Source organism: Choloepus didactylus, chromosome 4 (genome assembly GCF_015220235.1).
Source record: "Choloepus didactylus isolate mChoDid1 chromosome 4, mChoDid1.pri, whole genome shotgun sequence".
NCBI classification, from domain to species: domain Eukaryota; kingdom Metazoa; phylum Chordata; class Mammalia; order Pilosa; family Megalonychidae; genus Choloepus; species Choloepus didactylus.
This window is the reverse complement of record NC_051310.1, coordinates 103,479,715-103,492,733: the sequence shown is the minus strand read 5'-3', so window position 1 is coordinate 103,492,733 and position 13,019 is coordinate 103,479,715. Positions and strand designations below refer to the sequence as shown.

Genomic DNA, 13,019 nt, shown 5'->3' with positions numbered 1-13,019 from the left:
GCTTCACCAACGAATTTATCAAACTTTTAAAGAAATAATGCCAATCTTTTATAAACTTTCAGAAAATATAAAACAATGAAATACTTCCCAATTTGTTCAATGAAGCCAGCATAACTCTGATGTGAAGCCTGAAAAAGGCATTACAAGAAAAAAAAAAATATATATATATAGACTAAAAATCTTCAACAAATCAAATCCAACAATATATTAAAAAAGGACAATATATCATGATTATGTAGGATTACGAAGGATTTACTCCTAGAATGCAAGCTTGATTTAATATTTTAAAAATCAATGTTATTTCACCATGTTAACAAAATAAATGAGGAAATCATATGATCATATCAATGAATGCAGAAAAATAATCTGACAAAAAGGGGAGCATCCAAGACAAGGATGTCCACTCTCACTTTTATTTCTATTCCACATTATATTGTAGGCCCTAGGCAGTGTAATACAACAAGAAAAAGAAATTCAAAGCATAAATATCGGAAAGGAAGAAATAAAACCGCCTTTATTTGCAAAGTACATGATAGATTGTGTACAAAGAAAATCCTAAAGAATCTACAAAAATAAAAACCTACTGGAACTAGTAAATTAATATATCAAGGTCACAGGATATATGTTCAACATACAATAATGAACAGCATTCTAATAATAGCAACAAATAAATGAAAATATTTAAAAATACCATTTATAACAGCATTAAAAAACATAAAATAGCCCACTATCACCATTGCTATTCAACATTGTGCTGGAAGTTCTAGCTAGAGCAATTAGGCAAGAAAAAGAAATAAAAGGCATCCAAATTGGAGAGGAAGAAGTAAAACTTTCACTATTTGCAGATGACATGATTCTATATGTAGGAAATCCAGAAAAATCTACAGCAAAGCTACTAGAACTAGTCAATGAATACAGCAAAGTAGCAGGCTACAAGATCAACATGCAAAAATCTGTAGTGTTCCTATACACAAGTAATGTGCAACAAGAGGAGGAAATCAAGAAAAAAATCCCATTTACAATAGCAACCAAAAGAATCAAGTATTTAGGAATAAACTTAACCAAGGACACAAAAGACCTTTACATAGAAAACTATAAGAAACTGCTAAAAGAAATTGATCAAGGCCTGAAAAAATGGAAGAACATACCATGTTCATGGATTGGAAGACTAAATATAGTTAAGATGGCAATTTTACCTAAACTGATTTACAGATTCAATGCAATACCAATTCAAATCCCAACAACTTACTTTACAGAAATAGAAAAACCAATAACTAAATTTATTTGGAAGGGTAAGGTGCCCCGAATAGCCAAAAATGTCTTGAGAAAGAGGAGTGAAGTGGGAGGTCTCACACTACCTGACTTTGAAGCATATTACAAAGCTACAGTGCTCAAAACAGCATGGTACTGGCATAAGGACAGATATACTGATCAATGGAATCGAACTGAGTGTTCAGAAGTAGACCCTCACATCTATGGACAACTGATCTTTGATAAGGCAGTGAAGCCGAAGCAACTGGGAAAGAGCAGCCTGTTCAATAAATGGTGTTTGGAGAACTGGATATTCATGTCCAAAAGAATGAAAGAGGATGTCCATCTCACACCTTATACCAAAATTAACTCAAAGTGGATCAAAGACCTGAACATTAGCACCAAGACCATAAAACTCTTAGAAGAAAATGTAGGGCAATATCTTAAAGATCTTGTGAAAGGAGGTGGTTTCTTAGACCTCACACCCAAGGCACGAGCAACCAAAGAACAAATAGACAAATGGGATCTCCTCAAAATTAAACACTTTTGTACATCAAAGGACTTTGTCAGAAAAGTCAAAAGGCAACCTACACAATGGGAGATGATATTTGGAAACCACATATCAGATAAGGGTTTAATATCCCGAATATATAAAGGAATCCTGCATCTCAATAACAGAAAGACAAACAATCCAATTAAAAAATGGGCAAAAGACATGAACAGACATTTTTCTGAAGAGGAAATACAAATGGCTCAAAAGCATACGAAAAAATGCTCAACTTCACTGGCTATTAAGGAAATGCAAATCAAAACCACAATGAGATATCATCTCACACCTATCAGAATGGCCATTATCCAAAAAACAGAAAATGACAAGTGCTGGAGAGGATGTGGAGAAAGAGGCACACTTATTCATTGTTGGTGGGAATGTAGAATGGTGCAACCACTCTGGAAGACAGTATGGAGGTTCCTCAGGAAGCTAAATACAGATTTGCCATATGACCCAGCTATTCCATTGCTGGGTATATACTCAGAGGAACTGAAACTTAAGACACAAACAGACATTTGTAAACCAATGTTTATTGCAGCATTATTCACAATTGCCAAGAGATGGAAACAGCCCAAATGTCCATCAAAGGACGAGTGGATAAACAAACTGTGGTATATACACATGATGGAATATTATGCAGCTGTAAGACAGAACAAAGACATGGATCATGTAATAATGTGGATGAACCTTGAGGACATTATGTCGAGTGAAGTTAGCCAGAAACAAAAGGACAGATTCTGTATGGTCTCACTAATATGAACAGACATTAATGAACAAACTTTGGGAGTTAAAAGCTGACAACACAGGCGACCAGGAGATAGAAAGAGGGCAGAGATCAGCCATTTGATGCTGAAGGACTACAGAATGTTTAGGATTGATTGCATAGATCCAGAAATAGATAGCATAATACTGTGTGATGGTAGCATGGTATTTTAAGTACACTGAACAAAGATGTCTGTGATTAAAGCTGGGAGAGGTGGGATGGGAGAGTGTATGACACCAGAGGAAGAGATAGATGATAAAGATTGGGACTGTACAACGTGGCAAAAACTGGAGTGGCCAATGACTGTTACTAAATATACAAATACAAAAATGTTTTTGCATGTGGGAAAGCAAATGAATGTCAACCATGTAGAAATTTGAAAAAGGGATGGTATTCAGGAAAAAACATAATCAAAGCAAACTGGAGTCTATGGTCAACAGTAACACTGTAATATACCTCCATTAAATGTAACAAAGGCAATACGCCAATGCTAAATGTATATGAGAAGGGGATATAGGGGAGTAATACGGGATTCTTGGTAGTGGTGTTATCTGCTGTCCTTAGTAGTATATTGTATTGTATGACATGTTATTTTTCTTTTTATCATTTTTTCTTATTGCTAAAAAAAAAAAAAAAACAAAACCAATTTTTCTTGTAGTAATCAGTATGTTCAAATGCTGATTGTGGTGATAAATGTACAACTTTATGATGATACCATGAACAACTGATTGTACACTGTGGATAAATGTATGGTATGTGAATATAACTCTATAAAATTGTAGGAAAAATTTTATGTGTAGGAGTAAAAGTGTTGGAGAAAACATGGTGAGAGGGATGATGCCTCACCAATATGGACTAACTACAATGTGTAAACTCAGAATTGAATCTTAGAACATAGCCTAACGTGGACACAATAATTGTAATAGTCCCTAAATTGTAAGCTCTTACAACAGTTAACTCTATCCCTGAATTGTAATGCCTATCTCTAAACTTTGAGATGCTGATCCCCTAGCATATGTTGTCACAAACATTGGGACTGGCAGTTTGATGTGCTGAGCCGTCGAGCATGGGACTTGCCCTTGTGAGGCTCATTACCACAAAGGAGAGTCTAAAGTTGTATGTAATGGTGCCTAAGAGTCTCCCCCTGAGTACCTCTTTGTTGCTCAGACGTGGCCCTCTCTCTCTCTGAGCCATCTCAACAGGTGAACTCGCTGCCCTCCCCTCTACGTGGGACCCAACTCCCAGGGGTGTAAATCTCCCTGGCGGCGCAGAGTATGACTCCCGGGGATGAATGTGGACCGGGCATTGTGGGACTGAGAGTATCTTCTTGACCAAAAGGGGGATGCAAAAGGAGACGACATGGTTTCAGTGGCTGAGAGATTCCAAATGGAGTCGAGAAGTCACTCTGGTGGACATTCTTATGCACTATATAGATGACACCTCTTAGGCTTTAATGTATTGGAATAGCTAGAAGTAAATACCTGAAACTACCAAACTCCAACCCAGCAGTCTGGACTCCTGAAGAAAATTATATAATAATGTAGATTACAAGGGGTGACAGTGTGATTGTGAGGACCTTGTGGATCACACCCCCTTTATCTAGTGTGTGGATGGGTGAAGGAATGGGGATAAAAACTGAGGGACAAATGGGGTGGGATGGGGAGATGATTTGGGTGTTTTTTTTTCACTTTTTTTTTAATTCTTGTTCTGGTTCTTTCTGATGTAAGGAAAATGTTCAGAAGTAGACTGTGGTGATGAACGCATAACTATGTTATCATACTGTGGACAGTGGATTGTATATCATGGATGATTGTATGGTGTGTGAATGTATTTCAATAAAACTGAATTTAATAAAAAAAAAAAAACATAAAATACTTGGAAATAAATCTAACAAAAAATGTGCAAGTCCTCCACAACAAAAACTATGAGACTGCTGAGAAAAATTAAATAAGTAAATAAATGGAGACATATCATGTTAATGGGTTGAAAAACTTACTGTTGTCAATTCTCCCCAAATTGATCTATAGATCTAACAAACATCCCAGCTGGTCTTTTTGCAGAAGTTGAAAAACATGAGATACCATTTTACATCCTTTAAAATGGCTTAAAATTATAAGAACAGCTAATACCAAATATGTGTGAGGGTGTGTGAGCATGTGGAACTGGAACTCTCACACATTGCTGACAGAGTGTAAAATGATACAACCACTTTGGGGAAAAGAGTTAGGCAGTTTTTTATAATGTTAAACACACACCTCTCTAAGACCCAAAATTTCATTCTTAGAATTTAACCAAAAGAAGCAAAAATGTATACTCACAAAAAGACTTGTACACAATGTACATAGTAGCTTTGTTCACAATAGCCAAAAAGTGGACAATCCAAATGCCCATAAAGAGGAGACTAGATAAACTGCGGTATAATCCCACAATTGAACACTACCTCAACAATAAAAAAGAACAAACTATTTATGCAAGAACAGGAATGACTCTCAAAAATCAAGTGAAAGAAGTCACAGAGAGGAGTACATATAAGTCAATTAATAAGAATCTCTACAACAAGCAAAACTACTTGATGGTGAGAAAAATCAGAACAGTGATTGCCTCTAGGATGGGAGGGCTGATGGAAAGGAGCACAAAGGAATCTGGCATGACAGAAATGTTGTTTCTTTACTGATGCAACAGAGACAAGGGTGCATACATTTATCAAAACTCACTGAACTGTGCACCTAACATCTGTACATTTTACTGTATGCAAACTATACCTCAATAAAAGAGGGGGAAAAGTATATGTACCCTACATAAACACTATAAAACACCAGTGTATTTATCGTTTCCTCGAGTATAAAAGATCAACTCCCAAAGAAAAGTTTAACGCAAAACACAAAAGAAAATGAAAACAAACCCACACATAGGACAGTGAATAGCCAGATATCTATCATCATCTCATAAATGTCCAAAAGCAAATTTTTGACTTCCCAGCCAACACTCAACACCCCCCAATTTGTTCCTTCCCAAGCCTTTCCCATCTCAATAAATGGAACCAAATCCACCCAGTTGCTTAGGCCAAAAACAAGCTATCATCCTTGATTCCTTCCTGTCCCTCACCCCACATTCAACAAACACATCAGCAAGTCCTGTTGTCATCGCCTCAAAAATATGTCAATTTATCTCTATCTACCACCATCCTAGTCCAAGCCACCATCACCTCATCATTGCAAGACATTAAATGGTCTCCCTGATTCCATTCTTGCCCCTCCAATGTGTTACGCACACCCTGGACGCACAATGTGTCATGCCCCTCCAATGTGTTACGCACACCTTACAGCGTAAATCAGTTCATGTCACATTCCAGCTTAAAACCATTTGGGGGCTTCTAACCTTACTTATAATCAAGTTCAACTTCCTTTCCAGGGAATATAGAACCAATAGGATCTGATTTCTGCTCATCTTTATAGTTTCATCCCTTGCTACTCCCCTCCCACTATTCTCCAGATACACCAGCCTTCTTACTGTTCCTCAAACATATCAAGCTTGCTCTCTCGAGAACTCTGTACCAGCCATTCCCAGAACACTCCTTCCCCAGCTTTTTAAAGTTAGTTACATCCTGTCTTTCCAGTATCTGCTAAAATGTTACCCCCTCAAAGAGGCCTTCCCTAGCCACTCAATATAAAGTAGCTACTCCTATCATTCTCCAACACATCACTCTGTATTATTATCTCAAAACAAATCAGCATATGAATTACATTATTTGTTTATATTGGCTGTCTCACCCCACTATAATGTAAGTTCCACAAAGACAAAGGACTTTGTCTGTTTTATTCAGCCTAGTAAAAGGCTAGGATGGAAGAGGAACTCTAAATATTTACTCAATGAATGAATGAATTGGATGTAATAAATCTGATAGAAGCTAATCACTCAAAGTCTAGAGTAACTAAATATTTATATCTAAATGTCTTGACTTTTGAAAATAGTTTTAAAAATACAGTATCTTTGACGTATACTCTGCAAAATCCTATTTAAAGTATGAAATATAACACTGCCCTACAGAGAAGGAACTCAGGAAACAGCTGGCAGATAAACATGAACAAAATATACAATACTAAGCACAAAATTACACACTAGCACAGAGTTTTCCATGAAAAATAGGAGAAAAAAGAAAAGAACAGCATTTTAAGCTGTCTTCAAATATTAGTTTCAGAGGTGTATCTAAATAAAACATAAAATCTAAAATAAGAAAAAAGCAAAACAGTATATATAAAAGAGCAATAAAAAGCATTACTGTGATAAACAGAGTATGTCCCATCAGAAACACAAAGCGCTAAAGAGCCCAGCTGAATGGATTAATCAAACTCTGGGCTGTTCTCCAGTTATCTGACTACCTAAGCAAATATCACAAAACGATGCTGACAGAACAGAAAATAAAAGAAACAATACATTAGCAGGATCAGTCAAGAATTTTTTAACATTTTATTATGAAAATCTTCAAACACACACAAAAGCAGAGCAAAGAGCACAACGAACCCCCATGTACCATCACTGAGTTGCAACAATTATCAATATATTTACAATAATTTAAGAGATGGGGTAAATTGCCAATGCAACACAATTACCACAAAAATGAAGGTAAAAAGGTACAAGATATCCATACTTTAGGCTTATTTCTCCTTGAGAATTACCTACTTAATGTCACAAAGGCATGGATTTCCTTTCCTATCACTTATATTCCATCATGCTATTCTGATGCTTATTTTAGACAGCTGCAGAATAAAAAGCTGTAATAAGATACCAGAAATTAACCAGATTTGAAAAGGCTTTTATTACTTCTCCTTCATTCAATATACATCTTTAAGACAGTATGCACTTTCAAGTTTCTATTATGTTAACAACTAAATAGATTTTTAAGGTAATTTTAAAATGGGGATTGATAGTTAATGTACTTTTCTATTTAGTTCTACATTAATAGAATATCTTAAAAAGTAAACAATGAACATGTAACAAACTGCCCTTTTATTATCAGAAACTTCTATGTAAATTAATGCATTACTCAAAACCCATCAAATAGGTTTATTTGATTTTTAAAATTCCTTTACAGAAAACAGTAAATCTAAAACAAGTGGAGCACGATCAACTGTGTTCCAAAACAGATGAATTCACTAAGCTTGGGGGCTTCATCAATTACAGGACTAACATCTTCATATTGAAAGGGCTTCAGCTGAAGCAGCAGGAAATATAGGAGCTATAAAAGGGATCAATCTTTGATGCTTTTTATTGTCTACATTTTTATCAATAAATTTTTTACATATTGTAAAATATGTAACCAGCACCCAAATCAAGATACAGAATATCTCCAACACCTCCAAAGGCTCCACTGTGTTCCCCAAAGGTAACCATTACTCTGATGTCTATCATCAAAGATTAGCTTGTTTTTGAAATTCATATGAATGGACTCATAAAGGTTCTCTTTTAAAGTGCTTGGCTTCTTTCACTCAATATATCTGTGAGATTCATCTCTGCTGTGCATATAGTAATAGTTTGCTCTTTCTCCTAGCTATGCAGTATTCTATTTTATAAATAAACCACAATGTATTTATCCATTCTTTTGTTGGTAGACAGTTGGGTTATTCTCAGTTTGGGGCTACTATCAATAGAGAATTATTGTCTTTATTTCTTTTCTGGAGTAATGAAAATGTTCTAAAAATTGAACGAAAATTAATTGTGGTGATGGATGCTCAGCTGTATGATGGTACTGGGGGCAACTGATTGTACACTTCAGATCTTTGGATAATTGTATGGCATGTGAACAATCACAAAAAAAAAAAAGAATTAACATTCTTGCATGTCTTTTTGGTGGACAAATGCACATTTCTGCTAGGTATATACAGGAATGGAACTGTGAAGTCATAGAGTAGATATTACATTTGGCTCTATTAGAAACTGCCAAACAGTTTTTCAAAATGGTATCATTTTATACTCCCAGCTACAATGTATGCAAGTTCTTGTTGTTCCATGTCCTCACCAACACTTGGTATCATCACTCTATTTAATTCTACTCATTTTGTTGGGAATGCAGTGGTCTCTTCCTAAACAAATTTTATGTACTCTTATTTCACTGATACTTTTTGTCCCCCAAGAAATTATTTCTGTCATTTCTAAGGTACTGTAATGATGTTGAACTCAGAAACTTAGCAAACTATTATTCAATCAATATCTTGTTAACAAAGTTCATTTGCTTCTACTTCCATTTCTTAAGTAGACAGGTACTTGGTTAGTTACAGACTTCTGTAAAATTAGGTAGTTTCCATGTATCTGGAAAGGTTTTTGTAGAATCAAAATCTTGGGAATGGCAGGGAACTTAATAGAAAATATCTAGTAACCATCCTAATTCAGTATGGTAGAAAAGATTAAGGCCAGACAAAGACATCGTAAGAAAAGAAAACCTCAGACCAATATCCCTCAAGAAAAACTCTTAACAAAATATTAGCAAACTGAATTCAGCAACATATAAAAAGTACTAAACACCATGGTAGAAGGGGTTCAATCTAGGGATGCAAGGTTAGTTTATCACCTGAAAATCAAGTAATAGACTATATTATATGTATCTTATAGTTTTTTTAAAAAAAGCTTTTTTGCATATGTTTAAAACATCAAATTGCTACTGTATTTAAATAATTTTGTATTTATTTTTAAATGTCAATATTTACATGTCAGAAATTACATTCTAAACTATCTAAACTATTTAAATTTGATGAAGAATTTCAGATCCACCTTGAAAGTGAGTAAGAGATACACAGATTTTCCAATCTTTTGGGGACTCCCAAGTAAAAATGTTTTAAGACCACTGACCCAGCCTATACCTAAGCCTGAAATGACAAGGGGGGAAAATCACTCCTGCCAAAGCAACTCCATTATATCTTCAGTCAGCCATCAAAAAATTATTTTTAAAATGTAACAAATTCTGACTCCTTTTTAACTTCTTCATATAAATTTACTCTGAGTAACTAGATCTAAACCTAATATTCCAGGTATGAACCTACCAGAGCTGCGCTTAAGTGATGCAATCTTGCTCATTCTATATTTTACATTCTCCTAACACAATCTACTAATGCAGGTTGTATCAGTTCTCTTCACAGCCCAACCACACCACTGATTCAGATGGTGTTTAAGACCCCACATCTTTTTATTACATGAACCCCTCCCTGTTAAGTCACATTTCCACCCTCATAACTGGTATAGTTGATCTTTTAGACCCAAGTGAAATACCTCACATCTATCTGCCTCTTCCATCTCAAATTTGAGGTCTTTTAGCTTTCTGGCACAGTTATTAATCAGATGACACTTTTTCCTCATATAGCCAACAAATCTGGTAAATACACCTTCCAGATAAGGTTTCAAACGCATACTGTGTATAAAGAAATAGAGCCCTATCTCCAATCACCAGCATCCCAGCTCTAAGTTGTATTACATCCATAAATCAAACCCCTCTAGATACAGATGCTCAAAGTCATGATACAGATGCTCAAAGTCATGACTCCATCTAAATCTACCACCTCCTGGCAAATTCCCCTATCGCACCCACCAGGTTATCCAAAAAGACTTACAAAATGTCCTGCTAAAATTATGACACACTATGGAGACTACAATTCTTTGAAATACAAATTTGGATGTCCTCTCTTATTGTTTTGGTAAAATTTAGAAGAACTCTAGTAACCTTGCTCCTCTGTTTGATAAGAACGGAAAAATGACACATCTTCCACTCTGTATTAATGGCAGAATCTCAAGAATGACAAGACTCTTAACATAGTTTCTAATCCAATGTTATTCAAACTCCAGGTCATGACCCATTAGTGATCAGAGTCAATTTAGTGAGTTGCAGCCACCTTTAATTTTCCCTTTTAATGCAGCAGAAAATATCAGAAGGTGTCATCTGTAGACAGAATAAGTAAATTTTGTTTCACTGTGTGTGTGTGAGCATGCTTGTGCTCATGCATGCAGGAGGCACACAAAATCATGATGGAAAATGTATCTAGCTGTGGGTCAGAGATCAAAAAAGTTTAAGAGGCACTTTTCTAGTACCACAGTCCTACCCTAGGAAATGAGAAAAAAATTCTTAGGTGGGGGGAAAATATGGGAACTCTCAATTTTCTGCATGATTTTTCTGTAAAAAAAAAAATACTTTAATCAGTCATATTTTTTGGCAACAATTTCACTTCATACAGAGTGAAACAATTAGAGGAGTTTTGTGCTCAATACACCTTATCTGACATTTATAAATAAAGAATAAGATCCTTCTGTTTTCCGATTGAAATAGTGAACTGCTTGGAGAAAGTCCTTTTTTTTTTTTTTTTTTTTTTTTTTTGTGGAATTAAGACCTATTTTTGACAGGTGGCAAATTGGCTAGGGAAGAGAACAAAAACCATCCAAGTCTCGCTTCCTCATGTGTAACAAGGAAAGAGGTTTCTTAATACTCCTCCTAGCTCCACAATTTGGAGATTTATTGAGTATAAACTGGCCAGGTCTGACTTTCTGGCAAGTCAGAAAGAACTATGCCTCTCACACACCACAACACTTTAACCACTCAACAAGACAGTTACTGATAAATACAGTCAACATCACATAAAGGGTACTGATAGTAAGAAAAGCAGATTTACACCAAGGGCAGGAAAGAATCAAGGGGAAGTTCCTGGGATTCAGCAGAAGCTGCGCCCTGGCAATGTCATTAATTTCTCCACCACCCTCTCCTTCCAGACTCGGACTCATCTCTGTCCTGAATTTATGTCACTGGTGAGTCACTCACACTCTTTCCTACCAATCTATCTCATCGTGCACATGGAAACTGAAGTATGGAGCAAAGTATGTAAGTGAACAAGAGAGCTGCGGTAGCCATCAACAAGGCGGTACTAAGAGCCCAGGCCGCTAATGCCTCACAACTCAGGCCATTCTCTGGATATTTAGAACCCCGCTGTCCTCGGACTCCCACCTCAAACCAAACCCTTAGGACAACCCCTACTACTTGGCACCCTGCCCACCCATGCGGCCCCCAGCTGGTGTCTGTCTCTGTAAAGGTCTACAAGGCCCGGAACCCGAAGCCTAAAGACGGACCCGGTTGGCAACCCCGGAAGCCCCCTCCCACAGACACAGACAAATCAGCCACCTCCCCTGGGTCCCACCTCCGCGGCGTCCGGCCCGCGCCTCGGCAGCAGTCCACACCAGACGACCGCGCAACCCGTGAAGGAACCAGGGATTGAGGAGCTTCTCCACACCGACCCCCACAGCCGGCCCCACAGGAAGCACCTCGGCGCCTCCACGCCACCATCGAAGGTCACTTCCGGCGCGACGCCTTGGAAACAGGAAGAGAGACCGTTGAGGGGCGGTGCGCCCGGGAAATTCGAGAACTTGATAGTCCGCGGCGAAGGGTCTCCCTGTGGACTTCCATAGCCGCGCCTGGGTGGCCATTTTGCGCACTTCACATACCCACCTCGGACGGAGTCCTGGTTAGAGTCGAGGGTCCCGCTTCCCTTTCCCAAACTTAGACATCTGGGGGACTCCACCTCCTTTGTAGGCTTGAGGAAAAGCTCCTGGTTCCCCCCAATCCCTCTAATCCAGCAAGAGTGGAAGCTCCTGGTGACCTGAGATCCAGCCCTTGCTCAGTCGCTGCTTTGAGACGCAAGAAGTAGGCCAACCCCGCGACGGTTTAAAGGAAACAAGAAATTCCTTCCGTGGCTAATCCTCAAGTTTAAAAGCTGAAGCCCATTTGGGGGGTTAGAGTCAGCCAGTCTGTGCTTGGCTGCATCACCCACAACCCCTCTCCTCCCTTTTAGCATTTTATACTCTTGATAGTCTTGATTTCGAAAAAGCATGTGTTTATGGCCAAGACTGAGTGTAATGAGGAATTTTCCAGCCTAAAGTTTACAAGGATACTTGAAGCCTGACTTCTGGTTTGGGAACCACTTCTTGGGCAGGCAGCATAGAGTAGAGCAGTGGTTTCAAAACTTGGCTCTACAAAATCATTTGAGGAACTTTATAAAATTTACATTCTCCAAAGACATCGTCCCCTCTCACCCCTCCCCCACCACCAAAGATTCAGTATTATTAGGTCTGGAGGGGTCCTGGTGTCTATTTCTTAAAAGTTTTTTTTCCAGCAACTTTTGTGCACACAGGGGTTTGGGAGTCATTGGTGTTCCAGATTCAGGATTGACTCTTGGCTCTACCATTAAAAAAAAATTTTTTTTTTTTTATACAGACCAGAACTGGGCAACTCTGAAGGCAAACTGGAGATAATTCTATTGTGCCTCCCCCCACCCCCAAACAAACCTCCCTCACTACCTGGTGCCCAGTAAACAGAAATCGAAGAGGTTCACTCCTCCAAAGCCTCATTTAGTTGTTTCCTTCACTGCCTTTTCACTGCCTTTTTCACTGGGCTCTGATCACTCCCACACTACTGCATGTCCAGCTTTA

The 13,019-nt window shown here is 37.7% G+C and overlaps 1 protein-coding gene across 1 annotated transcript in view; it reads right to left on the bottom strand.

Moving 5' to 3' along the window:
* The window catches only part of EDC3 (enhancer of mRNA decapping 3), a 54,571-nt gene extending 42,702 nt beyond the window's left edge, over nucleotides 1-11,869 (bottom strand). Inside the window, exon 1 of the mRNA XM_037833397.1 lies at nucleotides 11,732-11,869. The gene's annotated coding sequence lies outside the window, so the exon portion shown is untranslated. The remainder of the gene's footprint in view (nucleotides 1-11,731) is intronic.
* Between the last annotated feature and the right edge of the window lie 1,150 nt (nucleotides 11,870-13,019).